At 44.0% G+C, this 22723-nt stretch overlaps 1 protein-coding gene and 1 non-coding gene across 13 annotated transcripts in view; both read right to left on the bottom strand.

Moving 5' to 3' along the window:
* The window catches only part of LOC115936299 (putative uncharacterized protein FLJ44672), a 53347-nt gene extending 32867 nt beyond the window's left edge, over positions 1-20480 (bottom strand). For 5 of the 12 annotated variants that reach the window (XM_063705574.1, XM_063705576.1, XM_063705575.1 and 2 more), the window contains exons 1-6: positions 20334-20479; positions 19828-19893; positions 16003-16500; positions 10168-10403; positions 7277-7341; positions 4864-5053 (exon numbers count right to left, since the gene is read on the bottom strand). The gene's annotated coding sequence lies outside the window, so the exon portion shown is untranslated. Of the gene's footprint in view, positions 1-4863; positions 5054-7276; positions 7342-10167; positions 10404-16002; positions 16501-19827; positions 19894-20333 lie in introns of all 12 variants that reach the window. The other 7 variants (XM_063705566.1, XM_063705569.1, XM_063705567.1 and 4 more) reach the window with 3 other exon arrangements.
* On the bottom strand, positions 9435-9538 carry LOC129533338 (U6 spliceosomal RNA). Its single transcript, XR_008679480.1, has one exon. It is a non-coding gene; the product is annotated as a U6 spliceosomal RNA (small nuclear RNA).
* Positions 20481-22723: the final 2243 nt, after the last annotated feature.

Genomic DNA, 22723 nt, shown 5'->3' with positions numbered 1-22723 from the left:
ACAATTCTATTTGTCCAGATTAGGCAAATCTATAGTGACAAAAAAATTAATCAATGGTTGCCTAAGGCTGGGGGAGAAGGTAGGTGGGAGAAGGTAGGTGGGGAGAGTAGGAGGTAGTGGCTACGGGGTATGGATTTCTCTATAGGGTAATGAAAGGTTCTAAAAGTGACTGGTGATCGATGCACAGCTCTGTGAATATTCTAAAACCTACTGAATTGCAGATTTCAATAAATAAAGTGAATGATATGTGAATATTTTAATAAAGCTATTATTTAAAATAATAATAATAGGGGGCTGGGGACAGGTGGTCATGCCTGCCTGTAATCCCAGCACTTTGGGAGGCTGAGGCAGGAGGATCACTGGAGGTCAGGAGTTTTGAGCCCAGTCGGAGCAACGTGGCAAGATCCTGTCTCTATGATAAAAAATTAGCTGGACATGGTGGCACATGTCTGTAGTCCCAGCTACTTGGGAGACTGAAGTGAGAGAACCGCTTGAGCCCAGGAGTTTGAGGCTACAGTGAACCATGATCATGTCACTGTACTGTAGCCTGAGCAACAGAGCAAGACGCTGTCTCTGAAAAGGAAAGAAAACAAATGCAAGCTTTTATCACTTTGTGAGTGTAGCCAAGTTGGAGGAGAAATAGACAATAAAAGAGCACTGAATAATGACGGTGAGTGGCTGGTTAGGCTCAGTTGCTAGCTAAATAGCTTCTAAAAAATTCAATAAAGTTACAGCTCTGGGGACAGTCATGTAGTCAAAGAATGAATGCTAAATTCATTACAAATGCCCATGGTCTCTATTTACATGCCTTCTAGTGAAAAATTCCTAAGTGCCTAAATAGCAAGTCTGCAATGATAGCAGCTGTTTATTAAAGACTACAAAAAAGAAATGGAGGCTGGGCGTGGTTGCTCACACCTGTACTCCTTGAATTTTGGGAGGCTGAGGCAGACAGATTGCCTGAGGTCAGGAGCTCCAGAGGAGCCTGGCCAACATGGTGAAACCCCATCTCTACTAAAAATACAAAAATTAGCTGGGTATGGTGGCGGGCACCTGTAATCTCAGCTACTCGGGAGGCTGAGGCAGGAGAATTGCTTGAACCCAGAAGGTGAAGGTTGCAGTGAGCCAAAATCGCACCACTGCACTCCAGCCTGGGTGACAAGAGAAAGACTCTTATCTTAAAAAAAAAAAGAAAAAAAAGAAAGGGCATCTTCTTCAAGAATTACATCGTGTTTCATGATAAAGAAGCTCTAATTTTGCATTTGTTCAAGTATTGATGAGATGTAGCCAATATGACACCCATCTTGGATAAAATGCAAACAACCCAATTTCATTTTCTCATTAACAAAACTGATTAAGTAGTCTAATATCAATTCTGATCTTATTAAAAACTGATCAGATTAAAAAATATATGGAATTATGGAGCCAGTAAGATGTTACAACCTGTTCCAAGGGGAATTCCAAAATCCACACATATCTGAGACCATCAAGTATGATGAAATATATTTGATTACTATATTGAAAAATAAACTGGTTACATAGCCAACAATTGGACAGGGGTCTCCTCATCCACAGCCACACAAACCCGATCATGCAGCTATGTGGTTACAAGGCCTACATAGCCTAGAAGGGACTGGTCTGACTTGAGATTTCATTTGTATTTGTATTTTGAGACAGGGTCCCACTCTGTCACCCAGGATGGAGTGCAGTGGTATAATCATAGCTCACTGCAACCTTGACCAACTGGGCTCAAGAGATGCTCCTGCCTCAGCTGCCCCCATACCTGGGAATACAGGCAAGTACCACCATGTCAGGCATTTTTTTCATTTTTGTAGAGAGAGAAGTCTTGCTATGTTGCCCAAGCTGGCCTCAAACTCCTAGAATCAAGAGATCTGCCCATCTCAGCCACATGAGTAACTGGGGCCATAGGTACATACCATCATGCCTGGCTATATTTATTTTATTTTATTAAATTTATTTTTTTATTTTTGTAGAGAGGAGGTCTTGCTGTGTTGCCCAGGCTGCTCTCAAACTCATGGCCTTAAAACATACTCCCATCTCTGCCTCTCAAACTGTTGGAACTATAGGTGTGAGCCACTGCACCTGGCCTAATTTGAGATTTCTTTTATCTAGCATCCTTTACTTGGTAGGATTGGGAAAGGCAGTAGTGTTTTTTAAAATTACTTAATAATTCAATCAGAATCAAACTCAACCTTGACCACTGCCTTCTCTCACAGCTCACATCCAGTCTGTCAGGAAATCCTACTGACTGACTTCAACATGTATCCAGGCTCTGACCATCTCTCACCACCACCGTGAACCCGGTCAGGATCACTATCATCTCCCAGCGGGATGTTGCCACAGCTTGGCCCCCATGCTTCTACCCAAATCTTCCCATAGTCTTTCTCAACTTGGCAGCCAGGTCGTGCTTTTAAATCAGGAGACAGATCACGTCGCCTCTCTGCTCAGAAGCCCTCGGTGGTTCCCATTTTAGTCAGAGTAAAAGCCAAAGCCCCAGCAATAGCGTCCCAGGGCTTACACGATCTGTACCGATCCCAGCCCAGCAACTCCCTGGCCTCCTCGCTGACTTCACTCCCTCTATCTCTCTGCTCCACTGGCCTCCTTCCAGAGCCTCAGACACACCAGAGGGTTTCCTCCTAATGCCTTTATCCTGTTGACTCAGCCTACAAAGCTCTTCCCTCAGCACCTTGGCCAGCTCCATCACCTGCTTCAAACTTTTGCTCAATATTCACTTATGAGGCCAACCCTGACCACTCTACTTAACACTGCCATCTGTCCCCATTCCCACCATGCTCATTTCTTTCTTTCTTTTTGAAACAAGGTCTTGCTTTATTGCCCAGGCTGGAGTACACTGGTGCAATCACAGCTCACAGCAACTTCAACCTCCCAGGCTTAAACAATCCTCCCGCCTCAGCCACCCTAGGAACTGAGACTACAGCTGCATGCCACAACACATGGCTTTTTTTTTTTTTTTTTTTTTTTTTTGAGACGGAGTCTCGGTCATCCAGGCTGAAGTGTAAGGGTGCGATCTTGGCTCACTGCAATGTCTGCCTTTTGGGTTCAAGTGATTCTCTGCCTCCCGAGTAGCTGGGATTACAGGCACCCACCACCACACCTGGCTAATGTTTGTATTTTTAGTAGAGATGGGGTTTCACCATCTTGGCTAGGCTGGTCTTGAACTTCTGACCTTGTGATCCACCCTCCTCGGCCTCCCAAAGTGCTGGGATTACAGGCGTGAGCCACTGCGCCCGGCCTTTTAAAAAAATTTTTTTTAGACATGAGGTCTCATTATGTTGCCCAGGCTGGTCTTAAGCTCCTGGGCTTAAGCGATCCTCCCACCTCAGCCTCCTAAAGTTCTGGGATTACAGGCGTGAGCAACTGTAACATGAGGTCCCAGCTTCATGTTCATTTTTTGTTGTTGCTACAACAAAGTACCCTACATTTAGTGGCATCAAGCACCACAAATCTACCATCTTACAGTTCTGGGGGCCAGAAGCCCAACTAGGTCTATTAAGGCTAAAGTCAAGGTGTCAGAGGGGCTGCATTCCTTCTGGGGGAGGCTCTAGATGGAATGTGCTCCTTTGCCTTTTCCAGCTTCTAGAAGCCACCCCCATTCCTTGACTTACCTCGTGACTCCACATTCAAGGCCAGAAGTGCAGCATCTTCAAATCTCCCTCTCTGACCTCTTCTTCCATTACCACATCACTTTCTCTAATTCTGACTCTCCTACCTCCTTCTCTTATAAAGATCCTTGTGATTGGTGGGTATGGGGGCTCCCATCTGTAATCCCAACATTTTGGGAGGCCAAAGAGGAAGGACTGCTTGAGGCCAAGAGTTAGAGATCAGCCTGGGGAAAATAGGAAGACCCTGCCTTTACAAAATTAAAATTAAAATCAGCTGGACATGGTGATGCACGCCTGTAGTTCCAGCTACTGGAGAGGCTAAGGTGGGAGGATTGCTTTAGCCTAGGAGGTCAAGGCTGCAGTGAGCTATGATCACATCACTGCACTCCAGCCTCAGTGGCAGAGTGAGACTCTGTCTCCAATATAAGAAAAGAAATATACATTTGGTCTCTGCCCCTGGTGCCTGGCATAGAGCTTCCAAAGCTCTTATAAAGCCCTTCATGACAGAGGTAATAGGAGTATTTTCTGTTTTGATATTTAGTCTTAGTCCCAGGTTCCTGACACAAGGGCCTCTAAGGTCTTTCAGATCTGCAGCATGGTAAGAATGCATGTGGGATGCTGTTGAGCTAACAGGGTGGCTGCAAGCTCCTAGACTGCTTCAGGAGGAGGGCTAGCTGCCAGAGAAAGCAACCACATTTTTTTTTTAAACGGAGTTTGGCTCTTGTAGCCCAGGCTGGAGTGCAATGGCACAATCTCAGCTCACTACAACCTCCACCTCCTGGGTTCAAGCAATTCTCCTGCCTCGGCCTCCCGAGTAGCTGGAATTATAGGGATGTGCCACAATGCCTAGCTAATTGTTGTTATTTTTAGTAGAAACGGGGTTTCACCATGTTGGTCAGGCTGGTCTCAAACTCCTGACCTCAAGTGGTCCATGTGCCTCAGCCTTCCAAACTGTTAGGATTACAGGAGTGAGCCACCGCACCTGGCACCAACCACATTTTTTGAGGCTTGGAACTTTCAGCCTCACCTGCTGAACTCCAGGAGGCAAAAGGAACTGGAGATTGACTTAACTACCAATGGCCAATGATTTTATCAATCATGCCTCCATAAACACCCAAACAGCAGGGTTTGGAGAGCTTCTGTGTTGCTAAACACAAGGAGGTCCTGGGAGGGTAGTGTGCCCAACAGAAGGCATGGAAGCTCTGTGCCCCTCCCCACTTACCTTGTCCTGTGCATCTCTTTCATTGGCTTTTCCTGAGATGGAGCCATTACATTGAGCCAGTAATAGAAAATAAGGTGGCCAGATGCGCTGGCTCATGCCTGTAATCCCAGCACTTTGGGAGGCAGAGGTGGGTGGAATCACTTGAGCCTAGGAATTTGAGACCAGCCTGGGCAACATAAGAAGACCCCATCTATACAAAAAATAAAAGAAATTAGCCAAATGTGGTGGTGGGAACCCTGTAATTCCAGCTACTTGAGAGGCTGAAGCAGGAGAATCACTTCAGCCCTGGAGGTTGAGGCTACAATGAGCTATGATTGCACCACTGCACACCAGCCTGGACAACAGAGCGAGGTCCTGTCTCTTAAAAAGAAAAGAAAAAAACCTGTTTTTCTAAGTTCTGTGAGTTGTTCTAGTAAATAATTAAACTCAAGAAGAGGGTCATGGGAAACCCTGATTTCTAACTGGTTGGTCAAAATACAGGTGACAACCTAGGACTTGCAACTGGCATCTGAAGTGAGGGTGGTCTTGTGGGACTGAGCCCCTAACCTGTGGGTTCTGCGCTAACTCTAGGTAGTGTCAGAATGGAATTGTGGGATACGCGGTTGGTATCCAGAGAGTTGGAGAACTGGCGTAGAAACTCTGCACACACATTTGGTCAGAAGTCTGTGAGTAGAGAGAAACGTGTTGCGGGAAGTCAGGGACCCCAAACGGAGGGACCGGCTGAAGCCACAGCAGAAGAACATAAATTGTGAAGATTTCATGGACATTTATTAGTTCCCCAAATTAATACTTCTATAATTTCTTAGGCCTGTCTTTACTGCAATCTCTGAACATAAATTGTGAAGATTTCATGGACACTTATCACCTCCCCAATCAATACCCTTGTGATTTCCTATGCCTGTCTTTACTTTAATCTCTTAATCCCGTCATCTTCGTAAGCTGAGGATGAATGTCCCCGCAGGACCCTGTGATAATTGCATTAATTGCACAAGTTGTTTACACAGTATGAAACCTGGGCACCTTGAAAAAAGAACAGGATAACAGCAATTTCAGGGAACAAAGGAGATAACCTTAAACTCTGGCTGCCTGTGGGCCGGGTGGAACAGAGCCATATTTCTCTTCTTTCAAAAGCAAATAGGAAAAATATTGCTGAATTCTTTTTCTCAGCAAAGAACATCCCTGAGAAAGAGAATGCATCCCTAAGGGGAGGCGTCTGAAATGGCCGCTTTGGGGACGGCTGTCTTTTACAGTCGTAGATAAGGGATGAAATAAGCCCTGGGCTCGCGTGGCACTCCCAGGCTTATCAGGACAAGGAAATTCCGGCCTAATAAATTTTGGTCAGATGGGTTGTCTGCTCTCAAACCCTTTCTCCTGATAAGATGTTATCAATGACAATGCGTGCCCAAAACTTCATTAGCAATTTTAATTTCGCCCCGGTCCTGTGGTCCTGTGATCTTGCCCTGCCTCCATTTGCCTTGTGATATTTTATTACCTTGTGAAGCATGTGATCTCTGTGACCCACACCCTATTCGTACACTCCCTCCCCTTTTGAAAATCGCTAATAAAAACTTGTTGGTTTTGCGGCTTGGGGGGCATCACGGAACCTGCCGACATGTGATGTCTCCCCTGGACACCCAGCTTTAAAATTTCTCTCTTTTGTACGCTTTCCCTTTATTTCTCAGACCGGCCAACACTCAGGGAAAATAGAAAAGAACCTACATGAAATATCAGGGGTGAATTTCCCCCGATATCACACGGGCTCTTCTCTCACCTACCTGCTTAACTGCATAGGAGAGGCAATGCATGGTGCTGATGAACAAGGCAAGCATTAAAGTCAGACCAGACTAACATTTGACTCAGTCTTAATATTCAGGTGAGCTTAGGCAAATCGCTCATTAACCCCAAGTCTTCATCATTTTGTGCATATAATGGGGATAACTGTGGCACCCACCTGTTTTTGTGAGAATCAATGAAATATTATGCTTGATGTTATTGTGATCATGATACTATCTGACAAGGGCAGTGATGCATGATAACATCAAAAAATTAGAAACTGTAATGAGGTCTCTTGGGCAAAATTCCATACAAGAAAATTACTGTCTCTACAAAGCATTTCTGCCACACTTAATTCACCATTCCCTGAACAAAATGTGCCATCTTCATTGTTCAGGTCTGTATAGTGCTGGTTTCCCTGCCTGGGCAGCTCACTCCATGCCATCCCAGCCCAATCCCCATCCCTCCACCTCCCCCTTCCCTCCCCACTCTCATACAACTCTTCCTTATCTTACAGGACTTGGCTTCAATGTCACCTTAACTGGAAGCTTCTCTCCCTCTCCAGAAGAGCTTCCCATTGCACTTGATGCATGCACTATTATTTGATCATTTTTGACTTACAGTCCAAGTCTTTTTGTACCTGAATAACATGTTGCCCAGTCAGTTTCTCTTCCTGGATTCAGAAGTCTTTCATGGTAGGTCCAGCTAGAAGTGACAAAAAGACATTAAAAAAAAAAAAAAGAGGGATGACACAGACAGACATCAGCACTTAAAAGTTTAAAACGATATGTGAAAAACAAAATTTAAGGGCTTCTAGGAGAAATGTAGGAGGGAAGGTGTTACTGGGAAATATGATAGAAGGTTAATTTTTATTTTATTTTATTTTTAGAGAAAGGGTCTTGCTCTATCGCCTAGGCTGGACTGCAGTGGTGCAATCACAGTTAACTGCAGCCTCAACCTCCAGGACTTGAGCAATATTCCCATCTAATTTTTATTTTGTTTAAGAAATGCAGTCTTGCTCTTAGCAAAGCTAAAGTGCAATGGTGTGATCATAGCTTACTGCAGCCTCAACCTTCTAGACTCAAGTGATCCTCCAGTCTTAGCCTCCCCAGTAGCTGGGACTACAGGTGTGCACCGCAACGTGTAGCTCATTTTTTTTTTTTAATTTTTAGTAGAGACAAAGTGTCACTATGTTGATCAGGTTGGTGGTGATCTCCTACACTCAGGCAGTTCTCTCACCTCAGCCTTCCAAAATGCTGGGATTACAGGTGTGAGCTGCCACACCTGGCTGAGGGGGTTAATTTTTAATTATATAAAGAGCTCAAAGCAAATATTAGAAGGAGCCTAAATGCCTCCAGCAGTTGACTGGTACTGGTAAATTGTGATACATCCATATAATAAAATATTATGCAACCATGAAAAGGATTAAGATAGATCAATAGGTATTGGCACAAATGTCCACGAAATATGAAAATAGGAAGTGATGTTCAATCACCATGTACGTATCTTGAAGGATATGGCCCATTTTCTCAATTGCAATTATTTCCTGAGATAAGATTATGGGTCTAAAGAGTGAAGGACATTTTTCACTTATTTAAAAGTATTTATTATTTTTATAATTTAATAAAAGATTAAACAGATCATTGAATTAGTAAAAGACAAAGTAACTCTATAAATAAATGGAAAAGACACAGATACCCCAGGCATGGTGGCTCATGCTTATAATACCAGTACTTTGGGAGGGGGTGGTGGGGGGATTGCTTGAGGCCAGGAGTTCCAGACCAGCCTAAGAAACAAAGCAAGACCTCGTCTCTAGTAAAAATAAAAAAATAAAAATAATTGGCCAGGCATAGTGGCATGTGCCTATAGTCCCAACTACTGAGGTGGAAGGATCACCTGAGCCTAGGAGGTCAAGGCTGCAGTGAGTTGAGACTGTGCCACTACACTGAAGCCTAGGAGACAGAGCGAGACTTCATCTCAAAAAAAAAAAAAAGGACAATAAAGAAATAAAGCTAATAAGCTAACATAAGGAAAGATAAAATATGTGACAAATAGGCTGGGCGCATGGCTCACAGCTGTAATCAAGCACTTTGGGAGGCTAAGGCGGGTAGATCACGAGGTCAGGAGTTCGAGACCAGCCTGATCGACATGGTGAAACCATGTTTCTACTAAAAATACAAAAATTAGCCGGGCATGGTGGCATGTGCCTGTAATCCCAGCTACTCAGAAGGCTGAGGCAGGAGAATCGCTTGAACCTGGGAGGCACAGGTTGCAGTGAGCCGAGATCACACCACTGCACTCCAGCCTGGTCGACAGAGCGAGACTGCGTCTCAAAAAAGAAAAAAGAATGTGTGACAAAGTAATAATATGAGGTCTTTCATTTATCACACAGAAAATAACTCGTTAAATTATAATACCTGTGTGGGCGAAGGTGCAGTGAAATGGCCATTTTCTTGTAGTATTAGTGGTGTTTAAAATGTATATAAGCCTTCCAGCATAAAGCTTGGAAATTTTTTTTAAATCATACAGACAGTGACTCATTATACTGCCTCCTCCAACTCCTGGCCTCAAGCAATCCTCCCACCTCAGCCTCCCAAAGTGCTGGAATTACAGGCTGACAGCCACCATGCCTGAAAGCTTTGCAATTTACATCAAGGGTAATAAGAATGCTCATGCCCTGTGACTCACAGTTATCTCACTTCTGGAAATTTCATCTTTGGATATAATTCAACCTAAACAAAAGGTCATATGCACAAACACAGTGAAAATCTGGGAGTAATTTTTTTCTCTTTTTTAAAAAAAATATGGAATGCTTCACAAATTTGCATGTCATTCTTTCACAGAGGCCGTGCCAATCTCTCTATTGTTCCAACTTAAGTATGTGTGCTACTGAGGCAAGCATGAGTAATTTAAGATAGAGTGGTTAAGTGAAATAAGGAAAATTATGGAGAATTTAAAAATCTATGCTATTTACAGGCACCTAGTAACAGCTCAGTAAATATTAGCTGCTACTATTATTATTTTTATGGTAATTTCACTCAATTAAAAACTGTCATTAAAAATTACCATTGTCATGGAACATAAAGTCTCCTACTGTATAATTGTAAAAACAGATACAATTTGTCCCTTGGTATATGGGGGGATTAGTTCCAGCTCTCCCATTTCTGTGTATACCAAAATCCATGCATACTCAAGTTTTAGAAGTCAGTCCTGTGGAATCCACATGTAACACAAATGGGAAAATTAGTGAGGTGTGGTGACAAGCACCTGTAGTCCCAGCTACTTGTGAGGCTGAGGCAGGAGGATTGCTTGAGCCCAGGAGGTTGAGGCTGCAGTGAGCCATAACTGCACCACTGCACTCCAGTCTGGGCAACAGAGTGAGACAGAAGGTTGACTTTTTAATAGAATTTTTCTGTTCACTTGAAGATATGGTCAGGACTGTCGCATATGAAAATTCTTCATAAAATAACTATCTAATCCAATTAATGCTGGAATTGGGAACAGCAGAAGTGTCATCTCAGAGCTACTCACAATGAAAGGTGATGTCTGGGGCTCAGGTGTGTTGAGGTCCCCATGCCTGGACTATGGGTGCTGAGTGGGATTTACTTGTCCATCCATTTTCTATATTCCAGCACTGGGAAACTAGGGTTTATCCATCTTGATAAGATGTCATTTAAATTCCACTTCGCAAGAACCACAGATGGAAGAAAGGCCATGAAACCGCAGGACAGTACTTGTTCTCAAGGGAATCTTCAGCTTAGGTGGCTCTGTAAAAGAGAAATTACATTGTTGAAAAATCGTCGCAGGTCAGGTGAGGTGGCTCATACCTATAATCCCAGCCCACTGGGAGACTAAGGCAGGAGGATTCCGTGAGGCCAGGAGTTCAAGACCAGCCTGAGCAACACAGTGAAACCTCATCTCTACAAAAAATTAGAAAATGAACTGGGTGCGGTAAAACATTCGTACAGTCCCAGCTACTCTGGAGGCTGAAATAGGAGGATCGCTTGAGCCCAGGAAGTGGAAGCTGCAGTGAGCTCTGATCTCACCACTGCACTCCAGCCTGGGTGACAGAGTGAGACCCTGTCTCAAGACACACACAAACACACATACACACACACACACACACACACACACACACACACCCAATCTCAGTCTGTCCAGCCTTGACTAATCAAAAGGGACTTCTGGTTACAGAAGAGGTATGCTCTTTTGTAGGACAGGGAGAGACCAGCAAGCTTGTTCACAGACTTTTCCTCATCCTCTGCTTAGTTTTCCAAGAACCCTCACAGTGGAAATGGAGTCTCTGGGAAAAGAACCTACATCTTTGGTTTACCAGGGGAGAAATATGCCTCCTTTGTCAATTAATAAATGGAACATCTGCCTTAAAATCCACGGAGTTCTGCTAGAATGAATCACTCCCTAAGACCCTGACCTATGCATGGAACATGAAAAACTGAAGTTTAACTGGGCGCGGTGGATCACGCCTGTAATCCCAGCACTTTGGGAGGCTGAGGCGGGCGGATCACCTGAGGCCAAAAGTTCTAGATCAGCCTGGCCAACATGGTGAAACCCCGTCTCTACTAAAAATACAAAAATTAGTTGGGCATGGTGGTGGACAACTGTAATCCCAGCTACTCGGGAGGCTGAGGCAGGAAAATCGCTTGAACCTGGAAGGCGGAGGTTGCAGTTACTTCTAGAAGAATTTCCATTAGCCCTTTGAAATCCTTCAACATTCACGAAGGCCAAAGAGTTTTCACCTAATTTAATCTGATGGGTATGTGACCAGAGTCTTTCTAGGGAATAGAGACTCCCAAACAGTTCAGCTGGGAAGTGAGGAGAGAATTTATTACTCAAAATCAAAGGGAAATGAAAAGATGCCAACATAGAATGTCATTATTCTTTCTTGGCGGGGAATGGATTCCAGAGTCATTCTGTGACCTTTACATGACCTCCTTATTAGCATCTAAAAGCTTCCAGTGTAGGATGCAGCCAGCTAGGTTCTCTTCTAATGTAATAAAATTTGCTTCAGCAAATCTTATGCAGAGCCATCTCCAGGCTCCAGAAACAATAGGCTATAAATTACTGGATCTCCCATTTGATACAATGAAGTATAAGAACGGTCCTGAATGACTCCTCTACATACTACTCTGGGTGGCTTGAAGTGAATTTGATACAAGAACTGGAGCGAGCGCAAAGCAGAGCTAGATCTAGGATTAATGTGCTTGGGCCCAGCTCCTCACTACTCACCTATGAGTCTGGTTCCAGAACCCAAGTAGAGGGTGGGGAAACAAGGCTCCTGACTTTTTTTCCCTAATGTCTGCATCTCTTTCACATTTCTTATCTCCTTGCAAAGAAACTAAACAGGCTCAACTGAAATAACTAAATGATTAAACCCTATACAGAGAATCTCCAAAGACTGACAAAATATCATTCAAGACTGTTACACAGACAACCTTGAGGATGACTTGATGTACCAGTCATCTACAATATTTGGGATCATTCCAAATTCCCATCAAGGATCTGCCTATATCAACAAATGAGCCAAGGACCAACCATTCAAATGGGCCCTGCTGCCAAACCTTTTTTTTTTTTTTTTTTACAATGCCATCTCTTCATATTGTTCCATTTAACAAAACCGCAGCCCTTCATCTATCCTTAAGTCCCTTGGCCAATGGTACAGAGCCAGAGTATGCTACTCCCTAGCAGGAAATCAACAGGATGACCTACTAAACACCATTCAGAAGATGCTAAGACCCATGAATTGCAACAGGAAAGAAAAGACAGAGAATTAGTCAGACAGGTACATGCTGTGCCAAAAATGCACTACAGCCCCCACCCAATTCTGCCTAATCCTAGCTGGGCTGACACCAACCTGATGAGACAGGCCTTTAAGATCTCAAACTAAAACAGAAACTCCTGAACTGGGTTCTTTCAAACCCAGAAAGCAGCAGTAAATCATTAAAGAACAGATAAGTTCTTAAGGTGAGGGAGAGTTTCAGATAAATGGAATGCTGGTAGAACACAGGGCCCAAAGGAGCAAAAGTTAACCTAAGCCCAGGTAGAACCTTGTTTACTAGAGTATTAGGCATGGGTTGGGGCAACTATTCTAACCAGAGAAACTGGCTTCAGTGAGGGCAAGTTGGCAATCCAAGGTATAGCATGCATAGGGCTGGCAAAATTCAGGGTGACTGAAGCAAAAGCTTCAGAACCAGAAAGACCACATCTGGGGGTAGAGCACAAAACTCTCAAGAGATGAATCTTTGTAAGAGTGAGGCAGAACTATATAGCAGTTTTAGGAGATCTGTTGGTGCCCAGCAAGAGCTCCAAACAGGCTATATGCAGGGATGCAGGCTGTAGTCTCAGGAGAGGAGGTTCACAAAAGTCATTCAGTCCAAGACCTCAAACTGTGTTCTCTACTAAAAGGAATCAAGGTTCCCTAGAGAAATGGCTGACTCCATGTATGGTGCAGTATATTGATCCTGGAACATCTTTTTTGCCAGAAAGCAAGGAAGCCATCAAAGTCCAACAGGATCACGTCAAAAAGACATGAAAGTCAACTTGAAGAGATAATTATTAACCTAGATGAGACAATGTAAGCATCCAAAACAATAAAGACTGCAATGGCCTGAAATACATCAAATGCAAACAATAATCTATGAGTTCATAATGGTATTCAGAAAAAAAACTACTAGCATTAGAGGGAAGGTTACTAGGTCACTAACTCACTACTCTAAAAAGTGACTTAAGATGAGAGGTAGGGTGGAGAATTAGCTATTTATTCAGTCTTTCCTGTACAAACATAAACTTTTAGGGAGATTGAAGCAGATGAAACAAATCTGGAAAAATGGAGGTAACTGCTTAATCTGCGGGTTGGGTGCATGGAGGTTCAACATATTTGTTTTGTGTATATTTGAACCCCCTACAACAAAGCACAAGACAGAATGTGAGCCAAACAGCTTAGGGTTTAGGCAAGGCTTTTGCCTACAAGAGACACTAGGATATGAGGGGTAGTTTTAGCCCTGATGTGCTGAGCCAACTGGAGGTATATAGGAAGGTGCTAAATTGCAGAGGTATCATGTTGCCCAGCACTTGATCAAATCCTAGATCCTAGGTCTGCTTGGTAGCATGCTTCCTAGGTAGTGGATCTGAGGCTACCTATAGAACTTCCTTTGCAGTCAAAATTCGCTCAGAAACTACAAAAGTGCTTGCTCTTGAAAATGGAGTCTGTCTTTGTCCATTTCATGCTTCTATAAAAGAATACCACAGACTGCATAATTTATGAAAAGGAAAAAAGGAAGGAAAGAAAAAAGGAAGGAAGGAGGGAAGGAGGGAAAAAGGGAAGGAGGGAAGGAAAGGAAGGAAGGGAAGGAAGGAAGGGAAAGAGAAAGAGGGAAGGAGGAAGGGAAGGAAGGAGGGAGGGAGGGAGAGAGAGAGGGAGGGAGGGGAAGGGAAGAAAAGGGAGGAGAAGGGAAAGGAGGAAGAAAAGGAAAGGAATAAATTTTATTTCTTAACAGTTCTGGATGTTAGGAAGTCCAAGGTTGAGGGGCCTGCATCTGGTAAGGGTCTTCTTGCTGCATCATCCCACTACAGAAGGCAGAAGGAAAAGAGAGTGCAAGAAAGCAAGAGGGCAAAAGGGGCTGAACTCTGTTTTATAATAAGCCCACTCTGTGATTACTAATCTATTACCACAACAACAACATTAACTCATTCATGAAGGCTATTGTATTAGGCCCCACATCCCAACTGTTGCATTGAGGATTGAGTTTCCAGCACATAAACTTTGGGGGACACATTTAAACCACAGCAGAGCACTTAGGTTAATTCAACCAAGAGGAGCTGGGAAAATCAAAGGCATGAGAAAGACAGCAAAAGCTAGCAGAGAGAAATGCACAGGTTAAGGAAAAAAGTCACAATGAATCCTGTAGTGCAGGCTACTTTATCAAAAGCACCTAAAAAAGATCTCATTAACTCCCCCAGCTCACCTCCACCCACATCTAAAGAGCCACACACAGCACCACCAAAGGCAGCACAATGAGAACAGCATTCTCCTCAACAGACAAGCTGGGAGTATCTAGATACCTGACCTCAATAGATCCAGAACAGCCCTAAAACAGCTCCTCCCTAACCACCACTCAAGTCACCAGCTTGGAAAGTATTCAGAAAACCCAAATCCTGACACACCACTATGAAACAACTTAAAACAGCAAAGAACAACCCATTTAAACAACAATGCCAGCTGCTGGGAAAAAAAGGAACGAAGAGTAGAGGAGAAACAGACCTCTTGGGGTCCACCAAGACCCAGTCTCTCAGCTTCAGCACTTTCAAATGCAGAATCCACACCCCTCTGGGGCCTGTGGAGCTCCACAAGGCATGTCGTCCTCAAAGATAAATGAGCAGGCAAGCTGGCTAGAAAACCACTAAGGGTATTATTCTTTAAAGAATCTTTATAGGGTCAAAGAGGAATGGGTCTTAACTGGCTATGTAAACTCCCCACAGATTCTGAGGATGATGTCAGTATCCCTTTCCAGATGTGTTTAACATTTTGCAGTTACTTGTATTCCTGCCACTGAGTGCCAGTGCTTTGCTAATTTGAACTGATTCCAGCTCACGCTGACCCCAGCTCCCTGGATGTTACCATTAGCCAAGACTGTCACCCATACTGTACCCTTTCAAAGAGTCCTAAAAACAGCTCTTCACCTACTCTTCCAAGACAAGTAAAAATGTCTGCCAAAGAAATGGGGAAAAAAGATTCAGAGAGTGAAAACAATTAACATACTAACAAGAGAGCAAAAAGCAAAGGGGGAGGAGAAACTAGGAAAATCATATATGGGCTCACACCTATTTCCAAAGCTGGGCTAATGTCCTTTTGCTTCTGTCTGAATAAGGCACCAATTTTAAGCTGCTAATGAAAAAAAAAGAAAAAGAGAAAGAAGCAGGCCCAGGCTGGGTGCGGTGGCTCATGCCTGTAATCCCAGCACTTTGGGAGGCCGAGGTGGGTGGATCACCCAAGGTCAGGAGTTCTAGACCAGCCTGGTCAACATGGTGAAACACCATCTCTACTAAAAATACAAAAAATTAGCCAGGCATGGTGGCGCATGCCTGTAAATCCAGCTACTCAGGAGGCTGAGGCAGGAGAATTGCTTGAACCCGGAAGGCAGAGAATGTGGTGACCTGAGATTGCGCCATTGCCCTCAAGCCAGGGCAATGAGAACAAAATTCGGTAAAAACAAAAGAAAACAAAACAAAACAAAACAAAACCACCATAAAATAACTCAGACTTAATTAAATACAACCCTAGTGGTGAATGACTAAAGATGGATTACTCATAACAGAGATAACAGTCCAATAAGAATCCAAGAATCTTACCTTTTAATAACAAAAAAATCCTTTCCATCGAAAGTAATATCCTCTCAAGGCCAGGAATTCCATTAGTAGAAAGCCTTCCTAAAAAACAAAATTCCTGGCCTGGCATGGGTTCACATCTGTAATCTCAGCACTCTGGGAGGCCGAGGCGGGAAGATCACTTGACGTCAGGAGTTCGAGACTGGCCTGGCCAACATGGTGAAACCCCATCTCCACTAAAAATACAAAAATTAGCCTGGTGTGGTGGTGGGCACCTGTAATCCCAGCGACTTGGGAGGCTAAGGCAGGAGAATTTCTTGAACCCAGGAGGCAGAGGTTGCAGTGAACAGCAAGGTTGTGCCATTGCACCCCAGCCTGGGCGATAAGAGTGAAAACTCCATCTCCAAAAAAAAGAAAAAAAGAAAATTCCTTTGGGAAGGCCTTCTACATAAAAATCTTCAACATGAGACTGGAAAAAAGGGTATGGGATCATCACCGGACCTTTGGCTTTTACAGCTCGAGCTATAAGAACAAAAAGAAAAAGGGATATCATTTAAACACAGTATGTAGAAAAGAATAATTATTGAATCTGTACTGGTCTTTAACTTTTACACTTTGATCTGTAATTCTGTTATTGTGATTGAGTCCAAAGAAAAATAGTATGAGTAAAATAAAAAGAACACCAAAAATGCTAATATTCTGTTTACCAAAGTCCGTAGTGAAATATCCCATTAAATCGAAGTGCAGTGACTCACACCCCTAATCCCAGCACTTTGGGAGGCTGAGGCGGATGAATCTCCTGAAGTCAGGAGTTCGAGGCCAGCCTGGCCAACATGGTGAAACCCCAACTCTACTACAAATACAAACATTAGGCAGGCGTGGTGGCAGAGGACTGTAATCCCAGCTACTTAGGAGGCCAAGGCAGGCAGAATTGCTTGAACCCAGGAGGTGAGCTTGCCATGAGCTGAGATCATAACACTGCACTCCAGCATGGGAGACAGAACAAAACTTCAGCTTACAAAAAAAAAAAAAAAAAAAAAAAAAACAGCTAGCAGGTGACATTTGCTACGGGGAGACTAGGGATATGATCTTGCTGCAATCCTTCCATTTTAGTAAATCTAAACAGTGTGAATCCATTCTGTTTCGTCCCCACTCCACTCCAGAGCCAAAACAAGAAAATCAATTATATTTCTATTTCTTTAAAAACATATCTAACTAAATCATCTAATTAAAAGATAATATGCATGGCTCCATACTCTAAAAGAAAACTTATGTCCTGCATATCATGGACATTTGATGAATGCTTATTCAGTTGACTGGTGTAGACTTCAATAATAACCTGTTCAATGCATTATGCCACATGAATCTTGCATCTCAAAAGTAGAACAAATATTGTTCTTTCAGTTTTCTCTGCCCATAAATGCAATATTTACTAATAAAAAGAAAATGAGTTTATTGTTCTAGAGAGTATGAGAATTTTGACAACATGAATTCTCCTGTCCTAGGACATAATTAATACTTAGAGGCATACTATTTCATGTGGAAGCTATCATTAAATCAACGTTAAGTGTTAATTACTTCACATAATCTTCTAATCTGACTTAAGACTGAAGATGTACCTCACGAAGCTGATTTATCAAGTTGTAAATCTTCACCTGTTGAATTCATAAGTTCATGTCTGAAAGGTGAGAATAAATACTTAATATTCACCAGGCAATATTCAGCAAAGTAATATCCACTAGTACATATTTAATATTTCATCATGAACTGTGGGTGTGAAGAGAAAAGACAGGCTGGGCACAGTGGCTCACACCTGTAATCCCAGCAGTTTGGGAGGCCGAGGCAGGCAGATTATGAGGTCGGGAGTTCGAGACCAGCCTGGCCAACATGGTAAAACCCCGTCTGTACTAAAAATACAATAATTAGCTGGGCATGGTGGCAGGCACCTGTAATCCCAGCTACTCGGGAGGCTGAGGCAGGAGAATTGCCTGAACCCAGGAGGTGGAGGTTGCAGAAACCATGATCACGCCACTGCATTCCAGCCTGGGCAAAAGAGCAAGATTCTGTCTCAATCAATCAATCAATAAAAATATAAGGAGGAAGGATTTACTGTGTATTTATATGTCTGGTATTATGTGAAGCACTTTACTATCTTATCAAATCTTCGGGACAGATCTTCAGTTCTCATGACCACAAAAGAGGATACTAAAGCTCAGACAGGAGAAGAGACATGGCCAGCCTGTGTTCCCAGGGCCTATGGTCTTACCACTAGGTTACAGTGTTTCCAGGTATCACATGTTGTGAGATTTTTGCTTTAAAATGAACCAAAAAAAACCAAAGGTGAAAAAGGCATAAGCTATTAAAAAGTGGGAGAAACACTAAGAGAACCTTAAGCATGTAACTAAAAATATTACGGAAATGTCATTGAATTCATTAGCAAATTTAATGCTAGGTTTTCATTGAGGAGTAGGTTATATTACTTATGATGAAGAAAGTATCATTTTAAGTATATCATTTTAAGTATATTAAAATAAATACCATCAATATGGTTTATCATGTTTAAATGTTCACTTAAAGCAATTCAGTTAAAATTCTGCATATCATACAATTTTACAGTTTGCTAGTAGGTTACAAGTAAATAGTCATCCAAATAAAAACATCATGTGTTTTCCACTGGTTGTTGCTCTTTTTAGGTGAGCATTTGATGTATACCAAGAGAGAGAGGATAATAACAAATCGCTAATTTCTTTCATCATTATATAAAGGTGGCTTCAGGATAGAATAGTATAAGGGCACTGATGAATTTGAAATCTAACATCAATTCAGTGATGCATCAAGATAAAAGTAGAGACAATAGAGGCACCTCGTTGAGTACGGAACATTTTATTTATTTATTTATTTTGAGATGGAGTTTTGCTCTTTTTGCCCAGGCTAGAGTGCAATGGTGCAACCTCAGCTCACCGCAACCTCTGCCTCCTGGGTTCAAGTGATTCTCCTGCCTTGGCCTCCCAAATAGCTGGGATTACAGACATGCGCCACCACGCCCATCTAATTTTGTATTTTTAGTAGAGACGGGGTTTCTCCATGTTGGTCAGGCTGGTCTCAAACTCCCGACCTAGATATCTGCCTGCCTTGGCCTCACAAAGTGCTGGGATTACAGGTGTGAGCCACCGTGCCCAGATGAATTCCAAATTTAACAAAGCAGACTAAGAGAAACAATTCATTTAAAAAAAAAAATATTTGGCCAGGCATGGCGGCTCACACCTGTAATCCCAGCACTTTGGGAGGCTGAGGTGAGTGGATCAGAAGGTCACCAGTTCAAGACCAGCCTAGCCAAGATCATGAAACCCCGTCTCTACTAAAAATACAAAAATCAGCCAGGCGTGGTGGCTGGCGCCTGTAATCCCAGCTGCTCGGGAGGCTGAGGCAGAGAACTGCTTGAACCCAGGAGGCGGAGGTTGCAGTGAGCCGAGATCATGCCACTGCACTCCAGCCTGGGCGACAGAGTGAGGCTCCGTCTCAAAAAAAAAAATAAAATAAATAATTCAATGAAATCCCTAAGATCCAGGGCTTTGCAATAAATATGTAAATAAATTTCCAATCTCCATACTGAAAGTTTAAAAGAAATGCTAACTAATAATTAAAGAAATACAACTTTTCCTCAGCTTTGCAGCAATCTAGAAACAGTGTGTAGACACTACAAAGCACCTTACAAGCAGAAACGTGTAAGGATGGCATGACTCGCCGGCAGCCCTGGGCTTGTCCACGGTACCCCCATGATGAACAGTAACTCCATTGTGTAAACGCCCATGAACATAAGATTACAGGACTTTTCCAGTTTAGACTTACCATATTTTCTTTCAGACAATTCTTCAATTTGTTTACGTAGATGAGCGATACAATTATTCCATTTCTCTGAAAAGCAAAAGTTGATTCTCAATAATACGTCCCTATGTCAGAGCAGCACTAACATATAATGATTTATTTCATATATTTTACATTCTAACAGTCCATATCATTTTACTGCTTTCAAAAAAAAATTTCCCTTTTTTGGTGGTTCTTAGAATTGGTTTAATGGGAGACTATTAGAGAAGCTGAAAAGCAGGAGGGCAGAAAAGTTCAATCAAATTAAACACAATAACAGGGAGGTCACAATGAGGAGGTCTCCAGGGGTCTTTCAGCAAACTTCCTAAAACATGTCTCAGCTGTGTGAAATAAGACTTTACAGCAGCCGGGTGCAGTGGTGCTGGCCTGTAATCCCAGCACTTTGGCAGCAGAGGCAGGCGGATCGCTTTGATCTCACGGCAACATAGCCAAAACCCCCCTCCCTAGCCCCACCCCCACCCCGTCCCTACCAAAAATACAAAACAGCAGGGCATGGTGGTGGGCGCCTGTAGTCCCAGCTACTCAGGAGGCTGAGGCAGGAGAATCACTTGAACCCAGGAGGCAGACGCTGCAGTGAGCCAAGACCACACCACTGCCAGCCTGGATGACAGAGCAAGACTCCACCTCAAAAAAACAAAAACAAAAACACAAGGTTAAGAGGGACCCCAGACCTTACAGATACAAGTTTAAGAGGGACCCCTAAGCAAAAAATGCCAACCCTTTTTCTCCCAATCATTGAAACACCAGGAGGGTGTAATAGTTTTGCAGCCTAGCTGTAGCAGGCTGATGCCCCCAAGATGCCCATATCCTAATCCCGGGAACCGGTGAACATGGCCTTATATGGCAAAAGGGGCTTTGCAGATATAATGAAGTTAAGGGTCTTTGGCTTTTGGGGTTGATGTACTCACCCGGATCCTTATAAGAGCAAAGCAGGTGATGGAGAGGGTGGGAGGTGTAGTGACAGAAGCAGGAAACTCCAGTCATTCGAGACAGGCAGCACAAGCTGAGGAGTGCAGGCCACCTCCAGGAACAGGAAACGGATTCTCCCGCAGAGCCTCAGAAGCCACCGACCCTGCTCCCACCTTGACTCAGTAGGACTTACTGTAGAATTCTGGCCTTCAGACCTGTAAGGGAATACATTTTGGTTGTTTTAAGTCACTAAGTGTGTGGTAATTTGTTGCAGCAGCCACAGGAAACTAGTATTGTAGTGCAGCCTCAAAACCCCCCTGAAGGGGCTGGGCTCAGTGGCTCATGCCTGTAATCCCAGCACTTTGGGAGGCCGAGGTGGGTGGATCACTTGAGGTCAGGAGTTCGAGACCAGCCTGGCCAACATGGCGAAATGCCATCTATACAAAAAACACAAAAATTAGCCGGGCATGGTGGCACATGCCTGTAATCTCAGGTACTCAGGAGGCTGAGACAGGAGAATTGTTTGAACCCCGGGGGGCGGAGGTTGCAGTGAACTGAGATTCCACCACTGCACTCCAGCCTGGGTGACAGAGCGATGCTCCATCTCGAAAACAAAACAAAACAAAAAAACCCCACCTGAAGGTTTTCAGTTCTGCCAGCAGTCTCCCACCCAACCCCCAGAAGCAGACATTCCATTGCTGTGGGCCATGGACAGGCAGAAGGAAGCGCCTCCTCATGGCAGAGGCCTACCCAGGAGAAACCCAAGGGACGGCACTGCTAGGCTGGCCCTTCTCTGCCAAGGCCATATTCTTTTTTTTTTTTTTTTTTTGAGGCCTAGTTTCACTCTGTCTCCAGGGGCAGGGGCACAATCTCAGCTCACTTTGACCTCTGCCTCCCCAGTTCAAGTGATTCTCCTGCCTCAGCCTCCTGAGTAGCTGGGATTACAGGAGTGTAGCATGCCTAGCTAATTTTTGTATTTCTAGTAGAGATGGGGTTTTGCCATGTTGCCCAGGCTGGACTCAAACTCCTTGCCTCAAGTATTCCACCTGTCTCAGCCCCCCCAAAGTGCTGGGATCACAGGAGTGAGCCACTGCACCCAGCATTTGCCAAGACCTTTGATGGCAGGCTTTTTCCAGGTGATCAGTCCTTGTCTGGTCTGGCTCTGCCCCACTCTCCTTCTCACCTAGTTGGAATCCCTAGCTACTTTTCAGTAGAGGAGAGTGTGTACCCCAATCCCAGCTTGGTTCAGATGTGCATTTAACTCATGGAACCTGGCTGCTCCCCAGGTCCTGAAGGAAAAAAGGGTCTCTCTGTGGGTATGATAAAGGATGGGCCTGTCCCCAGGACCCTGTGAGAGGGAAGCCCAATGTCCCACCAGGTTGGCAGGGCTGGGGAAGGGAAAGTGTTATGGTAGCCCCAAGAAAAAAAAGAGGCAGCAGAAGGAGCAGGACAGCGCTCACATGGAACTCATGCCACTGCCTGAGTGAGGGGAGGGAGGAGTGCACGCCAGTGACGTCAGGGGACAGAGAGGCGCAGTTCCAGGGCGGCTTTCCCCCTCACTTCCTGCCATGTTACTCTGATCGCCTCCAGGTGAGCCTGCCCACTTTGTGCCCAAGGGCCTGTAGAAAACCACAGCTCCCCATGGTTATGGCCCCAGGAGTGGGGCAGAGCAGGGAGGAGTCCTGGACAGAGGAGAGGCAGGGGCAGGAGGGAGTGGGCCTCAAACTCCAGGAGGGGGCCCTTCTCATGGGTCCTGCTTTCTGGCTTCTCCTTCCTTACCCCTGGGCTGATCACTTGGGGAAGAAATTAGACAAAGTTTCTCACCCTCAGGCCCAAGGGGTTTAATTACTGGGCCCTTAGGGAGGTGTGAGCCCCCTGAAAGGATGCAAGGTTTTGTTTTGTTTTGTTTTTTGAGACAGAGTTTTGCTCCTGTCGCCCAGGCTGGAGTGCA

This window comes from Gorilla gorilla, chromosome 3, assembly GCF_029281585.2.
Source record: "Gorilla gorilla gorilla isolate KB3781 chromosome 3, NHGRI_mGorGor1-v2.1_pri, whole genome shotgun sequence".
Taxonomy (NCBI): Eukaryota; Metazoa; Chordata; class Mammalia; order Primates; family Hominidae; genus Gorilla; species Gorilla gorilla.
The sequence above is the reverse complement of the archived record's forward strand: the minus strand, read 5'-3'. Positions and strand labels throughout refer to the sequence as shown.